Source organism: Lontra canadensis, unplaced genomic scaffold (genome assembly GCF_010015895.1).
Source record: "Lontra canadensis isolate GAN:19392208 unplaced genomic scaffold, GSC_riverotter_1.0 scaffold109, whole genome shotgun sequence".
Taxonomy (NCBI): Eukaryota; Metazoa; Chordata; class Mammalia; order Carnivora; family Mustelidae; genus Lontra; species Lontra canadensis.
The window spans coordinates 5,890,893-5,913,088 of NW_022631103.1; the positions used below are offsets into that span (position 1 = coordinate 5,890,893).

Below are 22,196 nucleotides of genomic sequence, written 5' to 3' on the forward strand. Positions count from 1 at the left end.
ATAAACACGAAGGAAGGAACTGAAAGAAAACAGAGGAGTTTAAAATTACTTTTATGAACTTCTCCCAGACATAACCCACAATTCTCTGATGTGACTCTACTTACATTCTTTTAACCCTGTAGGTACCATCTATGTGTCTGAGCTGAATGCTGGACTACTTAATATACAAATGAGAATTAATGTGAGATTTAAACACTGTAAAAAGGCTTTGACATGTAAGGGTAGCTGCAGATTTCAAACATAGGATCTTGGCAGGCTTTTTGCGGACAACAGAAAAGTTTGTAAACTTACAGGTTTTATTATGCTTTTGCCCCCTGACATCTGACTTTGAGCAACGTCTGCTGTAAATTACTTACATGGCCTTATCTGGTCGGGTAACCCCTCTGTACCTCCGTTTCCACAAACATACAATGAAGATAATAGAGAAGAAATTTAAGATCTCTTTGAACTCTGAAGACACTAGAAGCTGAATGTAGATAGATAACTAGAATACGTATAGAACACGTGTCCCATTTTTGTATGAAAGTTTGTCAATCCAAAGGGGAAAAAAGAGGACCCCTCTAGTCCTCACCACCATCATCCTTGCTGAGACTACTTTGGTAATCCTGAGTATTCCCCTCTTATTCTGTTCTTACTCCTTCACACAGTATCCAGACTAGTCTTTAAAGAATTAAATTAGTTTTTAATCATTCCTCTGCCTAAAAACCTTTCATGGTTTCCCATGGATTTAGAATAAAATCCAGCTTGTTGCCATGGCCTACAGACACCACATGGTCTCCCTTTCCAACCTCACTGTATACCACTCACTCCTTGGATGCCTTACTGGTCTCCTTTTGATTTTTGGAACCTGCCAACCTCTTTACTACTAGTTGAGTGCTTAGAATGCACTTTCCCCTGCTCTTTCTGTGGCTGGCCTTATTTTCACCCTTCAGGTCTCTGTTCCCATGATGTATCTGTGGAGGAGCATTCTATCTAAAATTGGCCTTCATATTTATGTTTTTTCATGGCACTTTTAGCAATCTGAAATGGGTCTTATTGATTTATGTGATTACTCATTTTATACCTGCTTTCAGTCCCGTAATGACAGGAATCCTATATACCACTCCGTTTTCTGCTTTTTGGACTGTATCTAAGCACAGTGGGAATGAAATGTTGGGGCAAGTCAGGGCACTCCAAAATATATACTTCATTTACCTTAATTTCACTGAATAATCCTGTATTTTATTACCTACACTCAGAAAACTTCCATAATAAAATGCCTCGTGAGACTAATGCTTTCGTTTCCCCACTGAGAGTCAGTAGATCACGTGGGTTTAGAGAGGACAAAGCTTGTGGATCTTTAGAGGGCCTGGACTTGAGTGTTGGCCCCGCTACTGACTGGCTGCGTGACCCAAAGCGGGTGATTCAGACTCTACACCGCAGTTTCCTCAGCTCTAAAGTAGGATTCCAAACTATGCCCACATTATAGGATTATTGTAAAGATGAAACGTGATCTCACATGTAGAACTCTTGTCACGAAAATGTTAACTTTTTGCTCCCGTTGTTGCTGCTGCTGTTAATTAGTAACAGTGTGGTGGGCTCGGTCCTGGCAGGCACAGTGCCCCTGTAGTAAGAAACAGTCCTCTGCGGTAAATAGTTCAGTCAGTGGAGGAGACATAGGTGTAAATTACCTACTGTAGGTGAAACACTTACAGTGTGCCAGCAGCTCTAACAATATGTGAACAGAGCATTCAACACGGAAGGGGGAGCAGCGTCCTTTCAGTAGACAGCGAAGGTGCTTTTTGTGAGGGGGCATGTCAGCCAGATTAAGTAGCCCTTTAGGTAAAATATGTTCCGGAGTGACAATAAGAAAATAATATCAGCCTATGCCCACGCATTCTTTTACTAATACTGCTGAGTATTGAGTATTTTACATCTGTTATCTCATGGAATCCTCTCAGCAACCTGGTGAAGCAGCGCTATTATCATCAGCCCCATTTTACAGAGAAGGAAACTGAGCCAAAGAGAGGGCAAGTGGCATGGCCAAGGTCACACAGCTATTAAATGTCTGTCCTGGAATCACACACATTTTTGTTGTCAAAACGCTGGCGCCACGCCTACTTGGGCACTTTGGCATTCCAGGAGTGCTCTCCAGTTTTGCTTCATGGTGTATGGAAGCCCCAAAAGGATTCCTTAAAGAGCTGGTTTCACCCCGTCAGCCTTTTTGCCCTATTGGTAAAAGGTCCACCTACCTTGTAGGGTGATCATGAGCTTACATGATATAATTCAGGTGAATTGCTTAGCATATTGCTTGGCATATGGTAGACATTGAACAAATGTTCCCCGTAAGTATTATTGTTATTATTATTTAGCCATATCGAAAGGAGATCCGTGATCCCCTGCGACCAGCCTCTCTCCCCGTGTTAGCCTCCGTACTGGGATATCCGCCTCCAAAGAGAGCAAGCTCCCCGCAGCTGAAATGGCACGCTACCCAGGTTGCTAGCATCGTCCCTCAGCTGCCTCTCCAACTGCCATAGCTGCCTTAGTATTTAAAAATTACTCTTCCCGTTTTATATTTCAACTCCAAAATCGATGCATCTGTGAGGCAGTTTGTTTTCCTGGGGAAGTGTAAGGAGCTGCGGTGGTGGTATGGAGACGCGCTCGGTTTAGACTCAATATTGCCACCCACTCCCTCAGCAGTGTCAGAGAACAGTCTCGGAAAGATCTGTTCCTTCCCCTCCCAGACTTGGTACCACAGACTGGCCTATCCTCCATGACTTTGCACATCTACAGCAGTGGGGAAGTACTGATTGCCCACCACTTGCCTCTGTTTCTTCTTTCTCTGGTGCACTTTTTTCAAAAGGCATCGAATGTTTCTCCCACTTCAAGACTTTTCGAACTGCCCATGTCCTGTGCCTGCTAAAAACCAGGGCAAGGCTAATCATAGCCGAATTTCTGGTTTCTTTTTGTCAAAGTGGGTTTCTGGGAGAAGGGGGTGTGCCCCCTCTCTCTCTGTGATGGGGACAAGGCAGTTCTGCCCGAGGAGGCTGAGCAGACCTCCCTCTTCCTTTGCTTTCCTGGTGGAGGTGGGGTCTGTGTTCCCAGAAGTGGTGGGCCTGGCATGGTTGGTTGTTTAACGGAAAACAGAGTTAGCTTATCCTGGAAGTTTTCTTACACACCCATCTTTAGATTTCAGAGAAGGAAGAACACAGTCCCCCAAAGCACTGAGAGTTACAACACATAAATAGCCCAGCTGAGCCAAACAAAAGTGACCATTGTGTGGTGTACCGCATAGCAAGATATAAACTGGGAACTAAGAACAAAATACTGGAGATTTCTTTTTTTGCTTTTAGCTGTAAAAATCTGTTTTCTCCGTATGGATAGTGCGTTTACTCTTGGGTCTGAAACAGGGTAATTTAATAATGTGGGTTCAAATCCTAAGCCGTTTACTGAGCAGCTATTTGATATTAGACGAACTATGTAATTCTGTGCTGTTGTTATTGTTCCTGCTATTTGGGTGCATTTGTAATCTTCTGGGGGCATTTACGATGGATAGAAATCTCTTCTAAGTGGCCAATCATTCACCATACCTAAAAATTTCCTTCTTTAACAGCGTGGGCCAGTTTTAGTCATCATTTTACTATTAATTGTTGCTACCAGGCCATACCTAGTCAGTGTTTTTTCCAAGTTATATAAATCCATTGAAGTCATAGTAATTGGTGCCTGAGCTTGTATTCAAAGCCCTGTAGGTCTGATTCTGTCCAGGGGTAGGCCACTTAAGTTACGTATAATAAATGTTTCCTTGTCTATAAAATAAGGATAGTAATACTTACATAACAGGCTCATAATGGGCTCATTGTAAAGATGACACATAATATAGGTTAAAAAAAAAAAGCCAATTTGGTGCTTTTCCAAAATTTGGGGGCATCGTGGCTGGTCAGGCAGTCAAGCTAATAAGGAGCCAAACAGATCATCTGTGATCACTTTAAAGTCCTAGAGTCAGGTAGTGTAGGCAGGATTAGGTGCTAGAAAAGGTGTGTAGTCTTCTGTGGTTAGGAGAAAGCCAGGCAAGGGTGCACAAATGGAGAGAAAGCAGATTTGGAAACCAAGGCAGGCAAGGTCAGGAGTCCTGAATGTTAGAGGTGTGGGGCCTGATCTCCCGGCAGAAGCTCTTGGGCTTGTGCCTTTCTTTCTGCTCTCTGCATAGGGTAACACAGAACTTCAGAGCTAGAGGACAAATATAGAGAGAAGGTTCTAAAATGTAGTTCAAAGATGTGCCATAGGTCACTTCCCCAGTTTTCCAAGAAGTATCATATATCTAAATCAGGAAGCTCACTACCAATGTTTTCTTAGAATGGTTTGCTTATATTAAAGAAGACTTCCTTGTCTTTGTACCTTTAAGGAGAGCTGGCTAACAGGAGTGCTAGGATGTTTACTCACAGGGGGTCATGAACCATTTGCTGATGGAGTGATTGGGTTTGGATCACATCTGGGATTGAGGGAAGCCTCGTTCATATTTAGTCTTGGGATAACAGAAAATGCCACATATTGCTATTTCTGATTATAACGCTACTGAATTTTAATAACATTAATAGCATTCATTGAATGCTGCTGTGTGGCAAGCAGGCAGTGTTTTAAATCTCTGTGTCCATTATCTTATTTAATCCTCACTGTACTGAATGAGGTACTGTCATTCCTCCCGTTTCAGGGACCAGGACCTTGGCACCAGTTAGGGGACTCCAGAGGCCCTAAATCACCCTGTGACACTGTCTCCACTCAGAATCATTCCATCTTCATGGCATTTTGGACTAATTAATTCTCACTCCAGCACCATGTGGTTGGTGAATTCTTTCATCTTGCAGATATTTATTATTTCTGTGCTACCAGTATTGGACTGGGCATGGAGTAGAATGTGGATTCACTCCTGGAGGCTAGATCATTCTCCTGGGCAGGATTGCTGTCAGAACTGCAATTTAAAGGTCCAAGTTCATGACTTTCGGTCTTAGGCTTGTATAACCTACATACATACCTTATCCCATTTGTATGGTTGTAGCCCAAGAACGAATTGCATTTAATCAGACACAAGCGGGGCAGAGTGGTAGTTAATTTGTCTCAGGATTTGTTGCAAATTTTATCGTTTAAATATCCTGTGATGTAACAGATTTGGTCAGACCTGGGGCATTCACTAAAACAAGCAAATAAACAAAACACTTGCTGACCTTTAGAGAGTTACAAAATTTGGGATTAGAGTATGTGCAAAACCAGGACCTAGGAATATGAATTGGATAGTATATTAAAACAGAAGACTATATTTGGTTGCTCCAGCACCAAGGATTTTAGTTATATGACTTAGACTTGGATTTCTTGCAAGAGTAGCTCCTTTTCTTTCCTTCCCCATCTGTAGGCTTTATATCATTTTTGGTACTGAGCACCAAACTCTTCTGGCACTTTTTTAATTGAGGTTTTGTAGTTTTAATGGTCTGGTACTATAAAAAGCCAACTTTGTGCCAAAATTCTTCCAAGACCAGACATGGGTTTTGACACCACAATAAATTAAAGATAAATAAATAAAGAAACATGGCAGTGAAAATGCGGGAAGTGGGTTTTTTTTTTCCCCCCAAACTAGCAAGTGGGGCCTACTTGTAAATTTCAGGCATGTTTTCTTAGTTCTCAATGTTACAGTGCTTAGCTACATTAATCTGTTACTGGGTAACTCCAGAATGAATGTTAGACGGAACCATTAGGAGATCAGAGGATCCCCCGCCAATTCCCACCCCTCCCCCCCTTGCCTTGAGCATTATTGAAATTTGACAACATTCTCATAGCCTCTGCTTTCATTTAAGGATTTGGCTATCAAAAATACGGGCAAAAGGAAAGGAACCAAGAGAAAGCAATGACCAAATGAATAGTAGTATTTTAAGGCCGCAGGTTGCTACGCTACAGACCTGGATGGATAAGGGCTCAACAAGATTTGCTTTCTGGAGAATGTGGGTGTCTGTTCCACCGATCCTGTTTGTGTCCAGCCCGCCTTGTTGGCCTCCTCCTTTTCCTGGCACCATTTATTTCGGTTCTGAGAAACAGCTTCCTCCCATTACATGTACCAATTCAATTAGGCAGGACATAGTGCTGAAGGTTTTTGATTCCATCAGTTTCTGGTGTGTAGGCAAGTAGCTGTTTGGGAAAATGTCATGAGCTGCATCTTTCTGGATTCTGATCCCTACTTGACCTAATGACTTTCAAATCAGTCACTCAGTTTTTCTCCCTTGTTTTCCCTCTCTGGCCTTCCCTCCTTCGTTCGTCCCACCCTCCCCATCTACCTCTCTCTCTCCCCCCCCTCCCCGCCCATCACAAAAAATGGAGGTTGAACCCAAGATCTGTCTTGGTTCACAAATATTGGTAAATCATCAGGAAGCCATTAATTTTCTTCTAGCTGCTAAGTAGCAGTAACACCCTTTTGAGCATGTGAGTTTGGAATTGAGTTTGTCCCTGCAGGGACCTGTTTCCTCTTTCTAAAGTGTGTCTTAAAATTTACCAAAAAAAAAGGGCTGAACAAGCTTTGAAGCATATTAAAAATAACCCAACAAAAAACTTCCTTCTCTTTCTTTATTCTACTAAACTTTGTCTAATTTTAAGCCAGCATGTGGAACCAAGCCTTTATTGAGGTTTGAAATGTCAAAATAAGGAGGGATTTGTGTATATTTTCACTTTTGACTTCATTTACTGGAAGTGCTAAAGCACCAAGTGGGAGGTGGTTTTGGAAGTATTTCTGATCTAAAGAGGAAATTCCATAAATCATCCATGGTGATGTGTCTCATTTGGTATTCCAGAGAGGCGTTGGCCATTTTCATCATGGGTCCTGGCTCTTGACCACATACCTGGCCCTAACCTGGATTTTAAAATATGAACATTTGTGTTTCTCACTCCTGAAAACTTTTATATTCGGATTCTTAAAATTGTCTTTTAAGTATTTTCCAGATTAGCCTAGAGTAGAGTTCAAAACTGGCAGGCACTGTCAGAATCCTCTGATATGGGGAAAAAACATGGCTATTATCATTGAATGTGCTTGTAAAACCTACAAAAGTTGGCAGGTGACCATGTGTTTGGTTTGGACCAATTTATAAAATGTTCATGTGTTTATGAAAATTTTAATCTCTGCACTTCAGAATAGTTCAGTATAAAATTGGGCAGACAAGTTTAAGAAAAGAAGCTTTCTGTGACTTCCAGTATTTCTCTTTTGATCACGGAGTGCTATCTGCAGTCTTTTTCATTTCCAACTTCTGCTAAGTCTCTTAGAGTTACTTCGAGTGATAACTGAACTTACTCTGTCTGGTGTTCTTCTGTCTTCCATGATCCCCTCTCCCCCACCCCCATCCAGAGAAAGAGCAGTTTCTGAATTAGATGTGGCGTATCAGTGGCTTCTAATATATAGCCAAAATTAATTCTTTCTCTATTGAAAAAAAAATGTGCAGTCGGGGCTTTCCAGGGTTATTCTGTAAATGTTTTCTCTCTTCATGTGGTGGAGAAGAGATGATGAAGGATCATCATCCAAAGCCATTGTGTTTTGCTTCTACCAAAGATGATACACAAATGTGACACATTTACTGGACAAGCTATAAATCTGCTGTATCCCAGAAATAAGTTCTGATGGCTGATGTTATTTATTTCATCATCTGCCAGCCTTTCTTTTGAAAAATCCCCCCCTTTAATGTCTTTATTGCCTTTAATGGAAATACCAAAAGGCAAGCATCCTGCTATTATAAGACTTATGATTCTAATACAGATCCTTAAGAGTATGTCCCCTTATGCTTACATTTTTATTCAGGACATTGTCTATATACATCTGAAGTCAGCTTAACTTTTGACCCAATTAACTGATTGGCCTGATGAATTTAATTAAAATAGGGAAGTGCTTGTGCAGAGAGGAACGGCATTAGTATAATGTGGTAGTTAGATTAGCAAGATTGATTTGATTTGATAATTAATTCATTTTATAATTTGATTAACAAGATAATTTAGTGTCAGTCAGAGACCTGGGTTCAAATCCATATTAGCTAGATGACTTTACCTTAAACATTTTAAGTGTAATTTCCCCTCATCTACTAAAATGGTGAAATAACACATACCCCATGAGAATGGCATGAGGACTGGTGAAATCAGTCATGTAAAGTGCTTAGCACACTTGGCCCAAAGTTACTGGTGCACCATAGTACATTTTGTCATGTTCTAGGATTTTAAAACATGTGTCCTAAAGACACCACATTTCAGATTGCTGTCAGGACTTTTCTGAATGAATAGAGAGTCCCTTCTTTCTTTGAAGACATCAGTAGCCTAAACATCACGTCATCTTCGAATTGTGTCCACCTTTTGGCAGCTGAAGCACTCCTCCCTCCCTTACTCATGTCAACTTCAGGTCATAATAATCGTTCCTATATTTTAAAAAGTAACATTTAATAATTTCTACACAAGCTTGCTTTATTCTTACAGAAACCCAGTGAGGTAGTCAAGGTAGAGATTAGGTCATAGAGATACAGAGTTTTGGAGGTTTCAGTGCCACCATTTTTCGGTAAGTGACGCAGAACTGTGTTCAAGTTCTGTGTAGTTAGTGGCAGAGCTGGTGAAGCAGATCTGAGTTCAGTGCCCTTTCTTCTACACCATGCTGATCACTCCTCTTTTTAATTAAAAATGCCCTATTCCTGGCCTCTTATTGATGAGTTGCTCATAGCTCTTAATTTGTAGGGTTCTCAAAACTGTTGAGTGAGTGTATCTGGATTAAATCCAGATACTCTGACCATATAGAGCTCCTTTCAGTTTCAAAGGTACCTCAGCAAGTACAGCATGGAATCCATAACAAGTTCCTGTCAATTTCCTCTTTTAAAAATCTTGGCTCTTTTTCTGTAGCCCTCTGAGAAATCAATTCTGTACACCTCTGTCTCCTTCTATCACCACTGCTCGTCACATATGCTCCTCTGACTATAGCTGCCATGTTTAAGATAATGCTAGCTAGGAATCTAGACTAAAATATTTGCCATTAATTCTTACTTAGCCTGCTTTCTGGACATTACTGGGCTTCTAGGCATGCTTTCACAGATTTTCCTTTTCTGTTCTATTTTATCGGTTGTTAATTTTGTTCTACTGAGGTTCTTTGGTTAAAACTGCTCTGATCACAGGGTCTTATGTAATCACAAATACCTTTCCTTGTTAGTTAATATCATCGTAACCACATAAGAAAATGACAAATACATGCAATTTGTATGTGAAATGCAACCCAAAGAGCTTTCACCTAAACTTCAATTTTCTTGACTCCTTTATATTTTAAGGACTAATCCATAGTTTACTCCTATCAACAATATTGTTCTTGTGATCTTCCTTGCATACTTGCCTCTGTAGGTTTATCTTTTTCTTATTTTGAGTTGTATTTTCTCACTTAAAGTTTAAGAAATTAAAAAACACAGTTTATGGCCTTATCCATATTATCTGTATTTAAATTGTTTCAAGCAGTAAACATTTTGCTTTTGCATCAGATTTATGAATTTTTATCCTGATACTCTGCCTGTTGAAAGGTGATACTTTTTGTAAATGTTCTGTAATTTGCCATTCTGTGAGATTTGGTGAAAACTTACATGTAATTAACACTAGATATTATTTAGAACCACAGGAAGTGTCTGTTTTAAATGTTACTTTATAAAAGTTCAGAGACTAGAAATTCAGTTTCTGTTTTTATTAATCTAGTTGTAGTGTTAGAAAAAATTAATGATAAATAAAGCTGCATGACATACTGTATTTGACAGTTTTTAATGAACCTGATTTTTCTTATAGAGTAAATGAATTTTTCTATAACAGAAACTTGATCTTTTTGGATAGATTTTGCTTTGTTTGTCTGCATGTAGGTTCTAATTCTACTAATATTGATTGGAAAGTGTATTTTAAACTCGATAGTTCACACTTCTATAAGTTTTTAATTTTATAAAGAAAATTAAAACCAAGTTTGCTTTGCGGGTGTGTTCTTCTTTTGTGCGTAGGTGCTGAGGTGGGTTTTAAATGAAATTTAGTGGTATCTTTTGAGAGAATTATAGCTGTTGAGTGCTCTTGAAAACCTAGGGCTGAGAATCAGTACTCAGTTGATCTGGACAAGAAATTTGTATTTATTTGATAGAAGATTTTAGCAGGACAGAAAATTTGTGCCCCCAAGGCAGTATCCAGCACTATTCAGTAAGCTCCACGGTCATGGCTGTGGAACCCTTCCTCAAGTTAAAGGAATCTTCACTTGAACTAGTTAAAGCTAGTTTAAGATAGATTTGGAAGGGATCTAGGATTGAGGATATATATTTGCCTTTGGTTTTCTCTTAACGGTACACTTGAGTGCATTTTTCTTTTTTTTTCTTTTCTTTCTTTCTTTTTTTTTTTGGTGCAGAACAAATTTTATAGGCACTATGACTGAGCAGTAGTATTTTATTGCACAGAGCTCATGCTAATATACAGGAGGCTACAGTATTTTTTGTTTGTTTGTTTTATCAGCAAGCTCTATTTTTTTAAGGGTAACTGTATGCAGAATGCATATTTGCTGTCCAAACTAGTTAATGGGCTTACGACTAGAGGGTGTAAATTCTAGTATCTGTATTTTCCAGCTTGCAGCAGTGTTGTCTGAAGCCTGAAACGGCTGATGTTAATCTTCTGCTTGTTTTGTTGCTTTCCAAAAATTAAGTCGAAGTAGAAATAAAATGTGAATAAAATGTGATGTAAATCAGTTGCTCTGCCTAATAATAACAATAGCCGTAGTAAAAAAATAAAGTGAAATCTATACGTCAACACTGTTTAAACAACTTGAAAGCAGGTACGCGCGTGTTTGTGTTTAATTGAATAGGAGGAAACAGCAAATTGTTGGCTTTTAATCAAATTGAGGAATTTTGAATTTCCACTTCAATGATAGTTCTGCCTTAAGTTCATTTGGCTGATTTGATAGCAGTATTTGGAACGCAAGGAAGAGATAAGGATTTGGCCCTCGTATTTGTAATATCCCAGAAGAATTTCGTTGCTTATTGGCTAGAAACTCAGACTTCCCACAGAGTTGTAGATGGTGCAGTTTGGCATGTACATTTACTCACTCTGGTTCTTTAGAGTCAGAGATTTATAGCTCAGAAAGAGTTGGTAGGTAAAGAAGGATCTAAAGAATGATTCTCTTAATATTACATGGATTGGCAGGGAAACCCTCTTGTAACGCTCTTTCTTGTGGGTCCTGGACTTGCTTAGAAATCGCCAACTTGGACTATTCCCATGTTAGGTGGACTACATAGGCACAGTGGGATAAGGAAAAGCAGAAGCAGCAGCCACAAGGCAATTCATTAACCCATTTTAAGACATTTTCAGATGACTTGTTCAGCTTCAAAGGTCAAACTGACCAGCATTTAATTCATCATGGAAAAAAATCATGGTAGCAGAAAAAAGTTAGCCAACTTGACCTTTAATGCTTAACAAGTTGTCTTAGAATGTTTTTATTCCATTTTGATACTTCGCTAACATGATTCATCTTCTAATCTATGTAAATGTGACTTTTAAATCATATTTGGTTTTATATAAGGGCTTAATGCTATGGACTTTGGAGCAGGTAACACGCTTCTTAATCGCCTTGCCCTGATGTGTCCTATCCCAGAAACACACAGAGCCCCTCCTGCAAGGGTGATTTAGTGTGAAGATCCCAGGGTCTCTGAAACTTAGAAGTCAAGCGTGCGTGTGTGCGTGTGTGTGTGCGTGTGCGTGTGCACACGCGCACACACACACACACACACACACAACCAATGGCTCTGCTATTTGGGATATTTTCTGGCTTGAAACTGCAAATGGGGTGTGGGGTTTTTAATCTTTTCCTTTCTTTCTATTTGCTCTCCACTCTCTGAATTGCAGCAGCGGCCCCTGGCAGGCAGCGTCTACAAGCGGTGGAAGGCAGTGCTGCACAGGGGGTGATGTTGGCAGAGCACTTTCCAGGCATGCTAGCACCTAGCGCACAAGCGGAGAACTTTGCTTCTGCCAACTGTGACTTCAGAACCCAGGTCTGTTCCTGAACCTGGACGCCCAGCTGTCAGTGTGTCGCCATATGTCACCAGCACATGGCACCCTAATTAAAATTTCAAATTGTATGCATTTGTGTTTGCTGGCTGGCTTGCTTAAAAGGCAGAGACCTCACCACCCCAGCCTGCCCCCCTCCTTCATCACTCGGGGGTATTCTGTTCGCCATCCTGAGGCATGGGTTGGGGAATGGCCTGTCCCCACGAAAAACCCATCATTCTGTCATTCGCTCACCTCCCATTTTTGAAGTGAGGAGAGTCCCTATTTTAAGAGACAAGGAGGGGTGTGAAAAAACATGGCTGGTGGCCTCTACAAGAATTCTAAAGACCAGAAATGTGGTCTCTGTTTTACCGGGGGCTTTTGTGCAGATTACGCTTCAGTCTATACCTTTCTTTTCTCAATTGAAAAAAAAAGTGAATATTACTATCCCTTAAACATAGTATAAAAATTGTTAAGTGAAGCTTGTTCCTTGTGTTAAATATTTATCCCTTTGGACCGGACAGTGTGAGGTGGTGGTAGTGAACGCATGTATTTCTTTTGTGCTGTCCTCCCTCTGTGCCATATACATGTGGCTCTTTGTCTGTTTACGTTGGAAATTTTAAGAAAGGATTAGATTAAATTCAACTGGAAAACAGTAACAGCAAGATTCTATGGAAGTAGGTCCCTCTCTTGAGAACAGAAAAACATACTACTGGTTGGAGACATCATCTACGAATAGCTACTATTTATTGATCATTTACAACATGCTAAGGGAAATGCAAATCAGCAGGCCTGTGTCACCTCATTTAATTATCACACCATCCTTCCTGTATCCCAACCACTAGCATCCTCACTGCAGTGACGAATTACTGTGGCTTGCTTAGGAAGCTTTTCCAAGTTAACACACTTAGTATGCTGCAGCAATGACGTTTGAACCCGGACCTGTGGGACTTCAGGAATTGAACCATGCAAATTCTACTGCTTCCTCCCTGGGAAGAAGGTGGAAATTTTTCTCTGGCTTTTTCTAATCCAGCTTTCCTCTGTGTGAGGTGTACCTCCAAGTGTAAGCATTTGTGTGTAGTCTTGGTAAATTCTGCTGATACGCTGGAGAATTTGAGCTGGAATTATGTGATTCGTTTCACATCGAATTGTAGCCACCATTTGCAATGACGATGTGCCCGGGGTATTTTCATCTATAGCCAGGTTGGGATCATGCTGTCTCATGGGGAAATGCACCTGTGGTATATTTTAAATCTCTGATGAACTCCAACATTAAGCTCTAGGAGGACACTATTACCAAAGATGTGACTGTTCAAGTGTATGTAGCTGATCAAATACATGTCATAGAATTTATTTATTTACTTTCTAACTGGTGGTTAATGGTGAGGGCATTCATCTATAGAAACAAGCATTAAGAGGTCTTCTTTCTACCACCTACAAGGATGGTGACTACCTAAGGAGGGAGTGTGGTCATTAATATGGACTCTGGAGCCTGATTGCTGGTTCAGATCCCAGCTTCCCATTTTTTTTTAATTTAATTTTATTTTTTTCAGTGTTCCAAGATTCATTGTTTATGCACCACACCCAGTGCTCCATGCAATATGTGCCCTCCTTAATACCCACCACCAGGCTCACCCAACCTCCCATACCCCTCCCCTCCAAAACCCTCAGTTTGTTTCTCAGAGTCCACAGTCTCTCATGGTTTGTCTCCCCCTCCGATTTCCCCCAACTTACTTCTCCTCTTCATCTCCCCATGTCTTCCATGTTATTCCTTATGCTCCACAAGTAAGTGAAACCATATGATACTTGATTCTCTCTGCTTGACTTATTTCACTCAGCATAATCTCTTCCAGTCCTGTCCATGTTGATACAAAAGTTGGGTATTCATCCTTTCTGATGGAGGCATAATACTCCACTGTGTATATGGACCACATCTTCCTTATCCATTCGTACGTGGAAGGGCATCCTGGTTCTTCCTACAGTTTGACGACTATGGCCATTTCACCTTACCATTTTAGTAGCATTACAATCTTGTGCAAGCCACTTGACCTCTCTGTGCCTGAATTCCTTCATCTGTGCAAGAGGGATAACAGGAGGAGTTAATCCACGTCAGACACTTTAGAATGTTGCTCCTGGAACATTGGAGGTGCTCAACAAATGTTGGCTACAACTCATTGTCACATTTAACACCTGACGGAGAAAGAGAAGTGATTTTTCAGGAAGATTAATCAATCTAGTCTATCAAAAATTCTAATATTAAGACATAAAGTTTTTGAAAGCATCTGACTAAATAAAACAAGTTACCCTCTTAATTCCATCTGCCACTCAGCACATGTAGATGGCACTTCTGTTGTGAAATAGTATATGGAATCTCCAAAATAAAAAATACTGTCACAAACCTTGAAAAGCTACCAGTCATGTTGGGTAGACAAGACCTCTCCACTTACTTATGTTTTAACAAGTGCTGTAGAGTACTCACATATTCTGTACACTGGACACAACCATGTAATTAAAAGTATACTCATCTCCCAGTCGTAACAAAAACAGATATGAAGAAAAGCTGAACACATAAACCAAAAAAAAAAAAAAAGAACAAAAGCCGGGAAATGCTGATAATCTACGTAATGCTAATAGTGATATTTCTAACAATGATAGTAACAGTAGTAGAAGGTGGCAGGACGCATTTAAGTAGTTTTTCCTATGGCTCTCAAGTTATTTACATACTTAGCAAAGTTATGAAATCCTATCATCTATAATTTTTTCAACCACAAACTATTCATTTCTTGTAAAACTCCTATGTATTCCACAGGGTTGCTGAAACACAGCAGAGTGTGAAGGGGAAAACAACTACTCCCTCTATGTTTTATTTAAAAATAGAAAGTTCTGATGACAGTCTGCAACATAAGCCAAGATATACTATTAAGATTTCACATACGTTCTCAGATTTGGCTTTTTTTCTTTTTTTTAACCCCAAGTATCCTATGGAGGGAAGTACGTCCTGATAGCTGAAGGAATCAATATCCTTTACTACATCTATGGAAAAGACAATGATTGCTGATAATTTTTGTAAGGTTCATAATTCTCATTTTCATCCACACATCGTCCCAACTATAGCATCACTGCCTTCAGATAAAACTGGCTAATGACCCATTAACTGACCTGTTTTCTTTCTTTCATTGAGCTTTAAAATGTAATGCTCTCTCTCTGGTGTTCAAAGAGATATATTTGTATGAGCCTTTGTGTGTATTATGTATCATTAAGAAAATTATAAAGAATTTGATGAAAGCTCAAGGCAAACTCTTAAAATAGAATTTGTCATGTCAAATTCCTGTCTCCTTTGAGGTAAAAAAAAATTTAAAAAGAAAAAAAGAGAGTAAAGAAAAGAGAGTGAGGGCCATTATGAGGATAGCAGGTAGTAAAAGCCTGTTTAATGTAACATCAATTGTGGAGAAAATATTAGGTACAATTACATAAGGATTGCATGAGAGGGAGCACCTTGAGAAGCGTAATTTAATTAGAATGAATTTATGAGAGAGGTCCTGTGCCATTAGACAAAGGGAAGGCGGTAGTGTTGCGCTCTCCTTTCACAAGAGCATTTTAATGAGTTTCCACACAAAGTATTTCAGGTAAAAGATTTGTAGCAGGTGGGAATAGAAATGTAGCGCAAAGCAGAAACTGTCAAGTGGCTCCAGTGGCAATTTCTGAATTAAGAGTATTCAGTAAAATACTTGGATATTGGTGTTCCTTAATGGTGATTTTAGTCAACAACTATCATAGCAAGATAATCCAATAATCCTTTTTTTTTTAATCAGATGCCAGCATGTTCTTGAGTTTGTCAGTGAACATCAAACTATAGTCCTTGCTTGACTTCCATCTTGGACATGTGATAGGTCACACCTGACTTAGCATTGGAAACTCATTATCTGTCCTGAAATTCCAGGATAGGTGTCAGTGATGCCTTTAGATCGAGAATTGGACTTCATGCCATACCTTCTGTTTCTGGTAAGAGGGACGTAAAGTGTTTATCTCCCTCTAGTAACGGTGGTCATAAACTTGATCAAGATTCTCTTAAATAAAATTCACATAGGTGAAAAGGAAGGAGAGCACTCTGGTGAAATTGAGGGAAGGAGGAGGATGCAATAAAGACATGACCTTAACCTTGGTCCAAATATGTTCAGTAAGACTCTGTAAGATCGTGTGTATTTAATATTCATAGGGAGAAGGACTTTTTTAAAAAATTGACAATAGAATAGGATTTATTTGTCTATTCCTCAGAAGGTGTGTTTTAGGGATTTAGTGCAAGTAACTCTGTTCATCATTTCTAGGTATTTTGGCATGCCAGGTGGTTAAAGAAGGATGATATATAACAGGTCTATGGAAATGCCATAAATTATTACATAATAATATAAGTATTTGTGGTATCCATGACTAACTTTTAGAATGGCCAAATTACAAATATCTAGAAAGTCTATGTGCAGTTGTTAGTGCTTATTTTGGCATTAATGCGTTAAAGAACATTTGTTTTGTTTTCCACCCTTAAATTTTATTTATAAAACAAAAATTTTATATTCACACAGGAGAATTAACAGGGTGTGAATTAAAGACCAAAAAAAAAAAAAACCCAATAGGGGAGAATATTTTAAATGTCTTGCAGGGAATGAAAGAAAAAGTTTTGCTTAAAAATTCCACCATATGCTAACTATATACAGCACTTCAAGTTTATTTATTGTTAAAGCCTCATGTAAATCACGTCATTCTGAAAGTCATGGAAACTGCACATTTGTGCATTAAACTATGTAAACAACAAAAACTGGTCATCCATCCAATTGTTGCTTCACTTATTTTGAATTATAGTGCAATTTTGTGGAGAGTGAAATGGGGATTACACAATATAGCGATTTCCTGTAACACCTACATTTTTGCTGATCTAGCAAGGTCTGTTGGTATGAGAGCTTAACCTTTATTTTATTTCAAAATGTGTTTTTTATTCTGAGAACCATTGGAGCCTATGGTTTCACTTTTCTCCATGAGCCACGTTTTAAAGCCTGCCCCATCTAAATGAAGGAGTCAAGGGGTAGAAAAGATGTTGGAGGCAGAGAATTATATTGGAATGAGTTCAGGAATACTTTGAACCTATCAGTAATATTATTAATGGGGATAGAGTATAAATGCTAATAACACTTCAAATGCTCAAGAGGACACGCAGAATTAAAGCATGGAGTTAGAAGAGACCACTCACCATGGTCCCTTATTTACAAAAGAGATAGATCTTTTGTACCTGACTTGTCCCCCTCCCTTTTTCTATGCCTGTTCTATGACTGGGGTGCTCAGTTCTTCCTGCTCAGGCTTCAAGCTGCTGCCAGCCTCTTGTGGAATAAGGAATACATGTTTCTTCTTCTGCCCCACCTGCCATGACTGGCCTTCTTCCTTTTCCTTTGACTCATTGCACAGGGCTTATGTTGCCTTATGGCAGTGGAGTCTGCTTTGCATTTGCTGTTAAACGTATGAGAGTCAGTCTTCCACGCTGGACCTGTTTTCTTAGTGCATGAGACAGCTCTTGGTAATGGTGGATGCCCAATAACTATTGTGTGGACTGAAAGGGGGTAAAAATGAGAGTAATCTACCTCAGGAGGAGCCAGGCCATAAAGCGGTGAGGATACATTTAGGGAAATCTGTACGTCTCCAGGATCGTGGCTAGTTGCCAGGATCCAATGGTGCTGTTTGACCCCATGTCTCAGGGTAGAGTTTAAGGTGTGTGTATTTGCTGTGGCCTGTGACTACTCATTTTTGACCAAAGAAGAAGTTATTTCTTTACAGATGTTCCTGTGACTACCCCTTCCATAAATTCCGCCCCCCCACCACGCCACCCCACTGGCTACCCAGCAATTTAAGAAATGTTGAACTGGAACAGGGACCTTTCTTCAAACTGTTCTCATCAAAGTGACCTCCACTTTTCCTACGGTCCTCTCAAAGTGGACCTAGTTTAGAAGAACCTCTGATGAGGTTTTTTTTTTTTTTTATCTACTTACATTTTATCTATTTTAACTACTTCTCTGTTCCTTATTTTATCTATTTACATTTTTATCTTAGGCATAGGCTCAAAGGATCAGGATGAAATTTAAGTTGTGATTAGTGAACTGAAGCTGGTTAGCTGATGGGCTGCAAGTTATTCAGGCTTGAGCTGATTCATACTGAGATCTTCGGAGGTTGTCCTGGGCCACAGAACTTTCCATAGTTGGTCTGACCCGCACATCAGTTTGGATTTGGAGCATGTGTGGAAAGGACCCTAGAGGATCGTACCTGATAGAAGACGTAGCAGGAGGACCATCTTTTTAAAAAGAGTGCCTTCACAGTGTAATCCTAGGTGTTGTGTTAAGTGACTTTCCTTTTATTTGTGTCTATCTTCATTTCTTGTAAAGACAAAGAAGCAAAAAAGCACTAATATTTTATTTAATTTCTAGTTGTGGATATTTGACTGTACTGTGTCTGCCTTAGTCCACCTCAGGGCCCCCTTGGGTCGATGCGGTTACTGAAGGTAGTAAAGCTATGTGGAGAATGGATGTTGACCTTTCCTTTAGTAGAACAAACTCAGCTGCTGTTCTTACCTACCAGGAGTGGTGAGTTGTGGACAGCTGCAGCCCATGATTCTGTGGTTGGCATTCCTCTGGCGTATACTGGATGATACTGAAAACATTTAGGTAGAGCTGTTTTCTCTCAGAGTCTGCTCATTCATTCACTCAGCAGCTGTTTACTCCGTACCCACTATCCTAGGCACTGAGGTGGTATTTACTAGCTCAAACACATTTTGCTTAGTGCTGGGACACATTGATTGGTTTCAAGCCTATTGCCAATCAATCATAAATTGATTTTGCTGTCGGTTCAGTTATGTCCTTAGTGGCTACCCCATGAAGTCACACCATTATTATCCCTGTTCGACAGTTGAGGAAACTGGAACACAGGAGCTGAACCCATTTACTCCGGGTCATGCTGCCAGTACAGAAGTCAGAGAGCTAGATTGGAACCTAGCTAGTCTTCAACTCCGAGTCTATACTCTTCTATTTTTTTTTTTTTGTACTCTTACTGTTATGCCAAGTTTTCTAAGACTTTTCAGAAGGCTTGTCCTAAATGTAATGCAGCATTTCAGTTTCTCTGTAAGTTCATTTAACAGATTTTCTGAAAAGCTAGCTCTCAGAGACGAGGCTTTCTCATAGGTATGGTGGTGAAGATATCAAAATACAGAAAATTTTATAATCACGCAAATGTACAGCCCCAGGAGATCTGTCCACTGGATTCTTCATTCTAAAAATGTGGAAGTTGAAGGTCAAGAAGTTGTGAGACAGGCGCAGCTCAAACCCTTGGTTATTAGAAAAGGCGGGACCAAGAGGTTTGGCAAATGAACTGAGAAGTTCAGTGGTCCAGTGTTTGTTTCACTGGTGACATGGGTCTCAATATTTTATATCAATTCACAGTTTTACAATATTCAATGAACATCCTACAACAAGTTTTTACTCTTTATTTTTTAGGATTTTTTAGGCTCCAATTTCATAATATATTTAAGACTTTCATGGGAGAAAGTGTTTTATTTTTCACGATTTTGTATTCATTTGAAAGCAGTCTTTTTGTTAACACATGGAATCTTATCCTAGTAGATGCACAGTTTCTTGCTGAGACTTTCAAAGTTCGGGATCAGCCATTATTAGGAAGAAAAGCTGTGGATACTACCTTGGTAGCTAGCAAGACTTGAGATCAGCCCAATTTCACTGTGTTGACAGGAGAGAAAACTGGTTGGGCTTCTGTGGGCTTTAAACTGAAACCAGTGACTGGCATGTTATCTCTTCCAGTCCTAAGTGTGATTAGAAGCCAGTCTGAAGGTTTTCTTTCCCCCATTTTGATCATTCTTGTCAGGGTGACCTCAGAGACACGTATTTCCTCCTTTGCTGTGTGTGCTCTGACTTCTTTCCTACTTTGGATGTTACGAGAAAGCATTTTAAAGATGCAAGGTGTGTTCTAGATAAATACAGGTTAACTAGATACTAACTTTTGCAAAGAAGGAAGGCAGTCACAGAGTGGTTCTTTTCCTCTTTGTCTTTCAAAACTATTATTTTCTGCCCATTATGATACTCCCAAACCAAACCTATGGCAAAACACATGCACGCGCGTGCACACACACACACGCACACACACTATTGTTGCTCTTGCAAACCTTTGTGTTGAGACTGGCATCCGGTTGTTTTGAGGCACTGTCATATCAAAGAATAAGTGAACTCTTGTTAGCTGCAGGTATAAATCTAGTATTAATGCCTGGGAGTTAGGGGCAGACAGAAATCAAGTCAGTATGAAGAAGCTCATTGTAATAACCAAAGGAATCCAACAGTGGACTAGACTTGTGGATAAGCTGGGGACCCCATATCTGATAGAGTGGTTTAGAGATTTTTTAGCTGAAATGGACTGCAGAGTTGGTTAAGATGACCTTCAAAATTTTGTGCAATTTTTAATGTGTTCTTTTCCCATGATTTTTTTTTTAAGATTTTAATTTATTTATTTGTCAGAGGGGGTGAGGGAGAACACAAGCAGGCAGACCAGCAGAGGCAGAGAGAGAAGCAGGCTCCCCGCTGAGCAAGGAGCTAGATGCAGGACTCGATCCCAGGACCTTGGGATCATAGCCTGAGCTGAAGACAGCAGCTTAACCGACTGAGCCACACAGGCATCCCCATTTCCCCTGATTTTTAAATTTAAAAACAGAAACACAGCTTGAAACTGTTGAGCTGTGATGTCTTTCCTTTCTAGCGTCATGAGTTTGTCCTGGAAAACTTATTCATTCCACTTACCTGCGACTCCCCTCCCAACCTGACAACTGTCCCTGAAAAGCAATCTGGGTGCTCCTATGCCCTGGAAAGCCCGGTTGATTGCCTCGAAGTACGGAGGGAGCCCAGGGAATGATGTAGCCATGAGCGCTCATGTTTGGCCACAGAGACGCTGTTAAGATGTGCCCGATGGAATTCCTGTGACTCTCTCTTCTGTGAAGTGGGACTTTTGTGGCACCGACAGCAAAGTGATTCATGAATGAAAAGCATTCTCTGGTGTCCCCACTGCATTCTCTGTCCTGCAGCCGTTTGCTTTTGCTAGGCATAGGCCTTTTATTGATTCACACACGAGTTTTTCGGAGATTAGAGTATACTTCCATGGTAATCCTATTCTTTGAGTTGTCATTTTTGGGCAAAAGGTGCACATTTCATCTTGGTGCTTGTGTGGGGTTTTGCTGAGGAAAACAGAATTGAGCAAAGTTTCACTCAGTATATTGGGTAGGTGGAATGCCTTGTAAATTACTAAACCTTTTTTTTTTTTTTTTTTGGACTCTTCTTTAAGATTTATTTGAGAGAGCCTGAGAGAGAGAGAGAGAGAGCACACACAAGCAGCGGGGGAGGGGCAGAGGGAGAGAGAGAAGCAAGCTCCCCACAGAGCAGGGAGCCCAATGTGGTACTCGATCCCAGGACCCCGTGATCATAACCTGAGCCAAAGGCAGACACTTAACTCACTGAGCCACCAAGGTGCCTTTGACTCAGCTTTTCACAAAAGGATAAGTTAAGGCACCATCTCCAGTGCGTGAAGTTCTTTCTAAAACATGAGCGTTCTCATAGAACCATGGTATGGCAGGAGCAGGTCAAATGCTTCTTTTCTCTAATAGTTAGCCAAGGGAGACCACTTAGCTATTCTGAAGCTTTCCTTACAACTGATCATCCCTTTCTGTTCTTTTATTCACCACATTTTGATCAAACTCCTGTTCTTATACATCAATAAGATCTTGCATCTGAAGACCCTGTGGCCTGCACATTCTGACCATCTTGTCGTTCTTTCTGCCATGCTCTGCCCGCGTGCTCACGGGCAGAGCAAGGAAAAGGAAAAGGAAAAGAATATTCTGGTGGCTTTTCTGTCTTCATGTTTGCTTTATGTTTTAGTTTTAAGAAGACCCAAACTCCCACTCTTTTTTTTTTTTAATGTTATATAAGTCACCATACAATACATCATTAGTTTTTTTTTTTTTAATTATTTACTTATTTATTTGACAGAGAAAGACAGCGAGAGATGGAACACAAGCAGGGGGGAGTGGAAGAGGGAGAAGCAGGCTTCCCACAGAGCAGGGAGCCCGACATGGGGCAGACGCTTAACAACTGAGCCAC

General features: G+C 40.1%; 1 protein-coding gene and 1 long non-coding RNA gene across 7 annotated transcripts in view; both read left to right on the forward strand.

The window, feature by feature from the left end:
- The window catches only part of NFIA (nuclear factor I A), a 362,345-nt gene that overhangs the window by 98,650 nt on the left and 241,499 nt on the right, over positions 1-22,196 (forward strand). The window lies entirely within an intron of this gene.
- On the forward strand, positions 1,649-21,997 carry LOC116856417. Its single transcript, XR_004380579.1, has 4 exons — positions 1,649-1,661; positions 5,074-5,080; positions 15,435-15,443; positions 21,917-21,997. It is a non-coding gene; the product is annotated as an uncharacterized LOC116856417 (long non-coding RNA).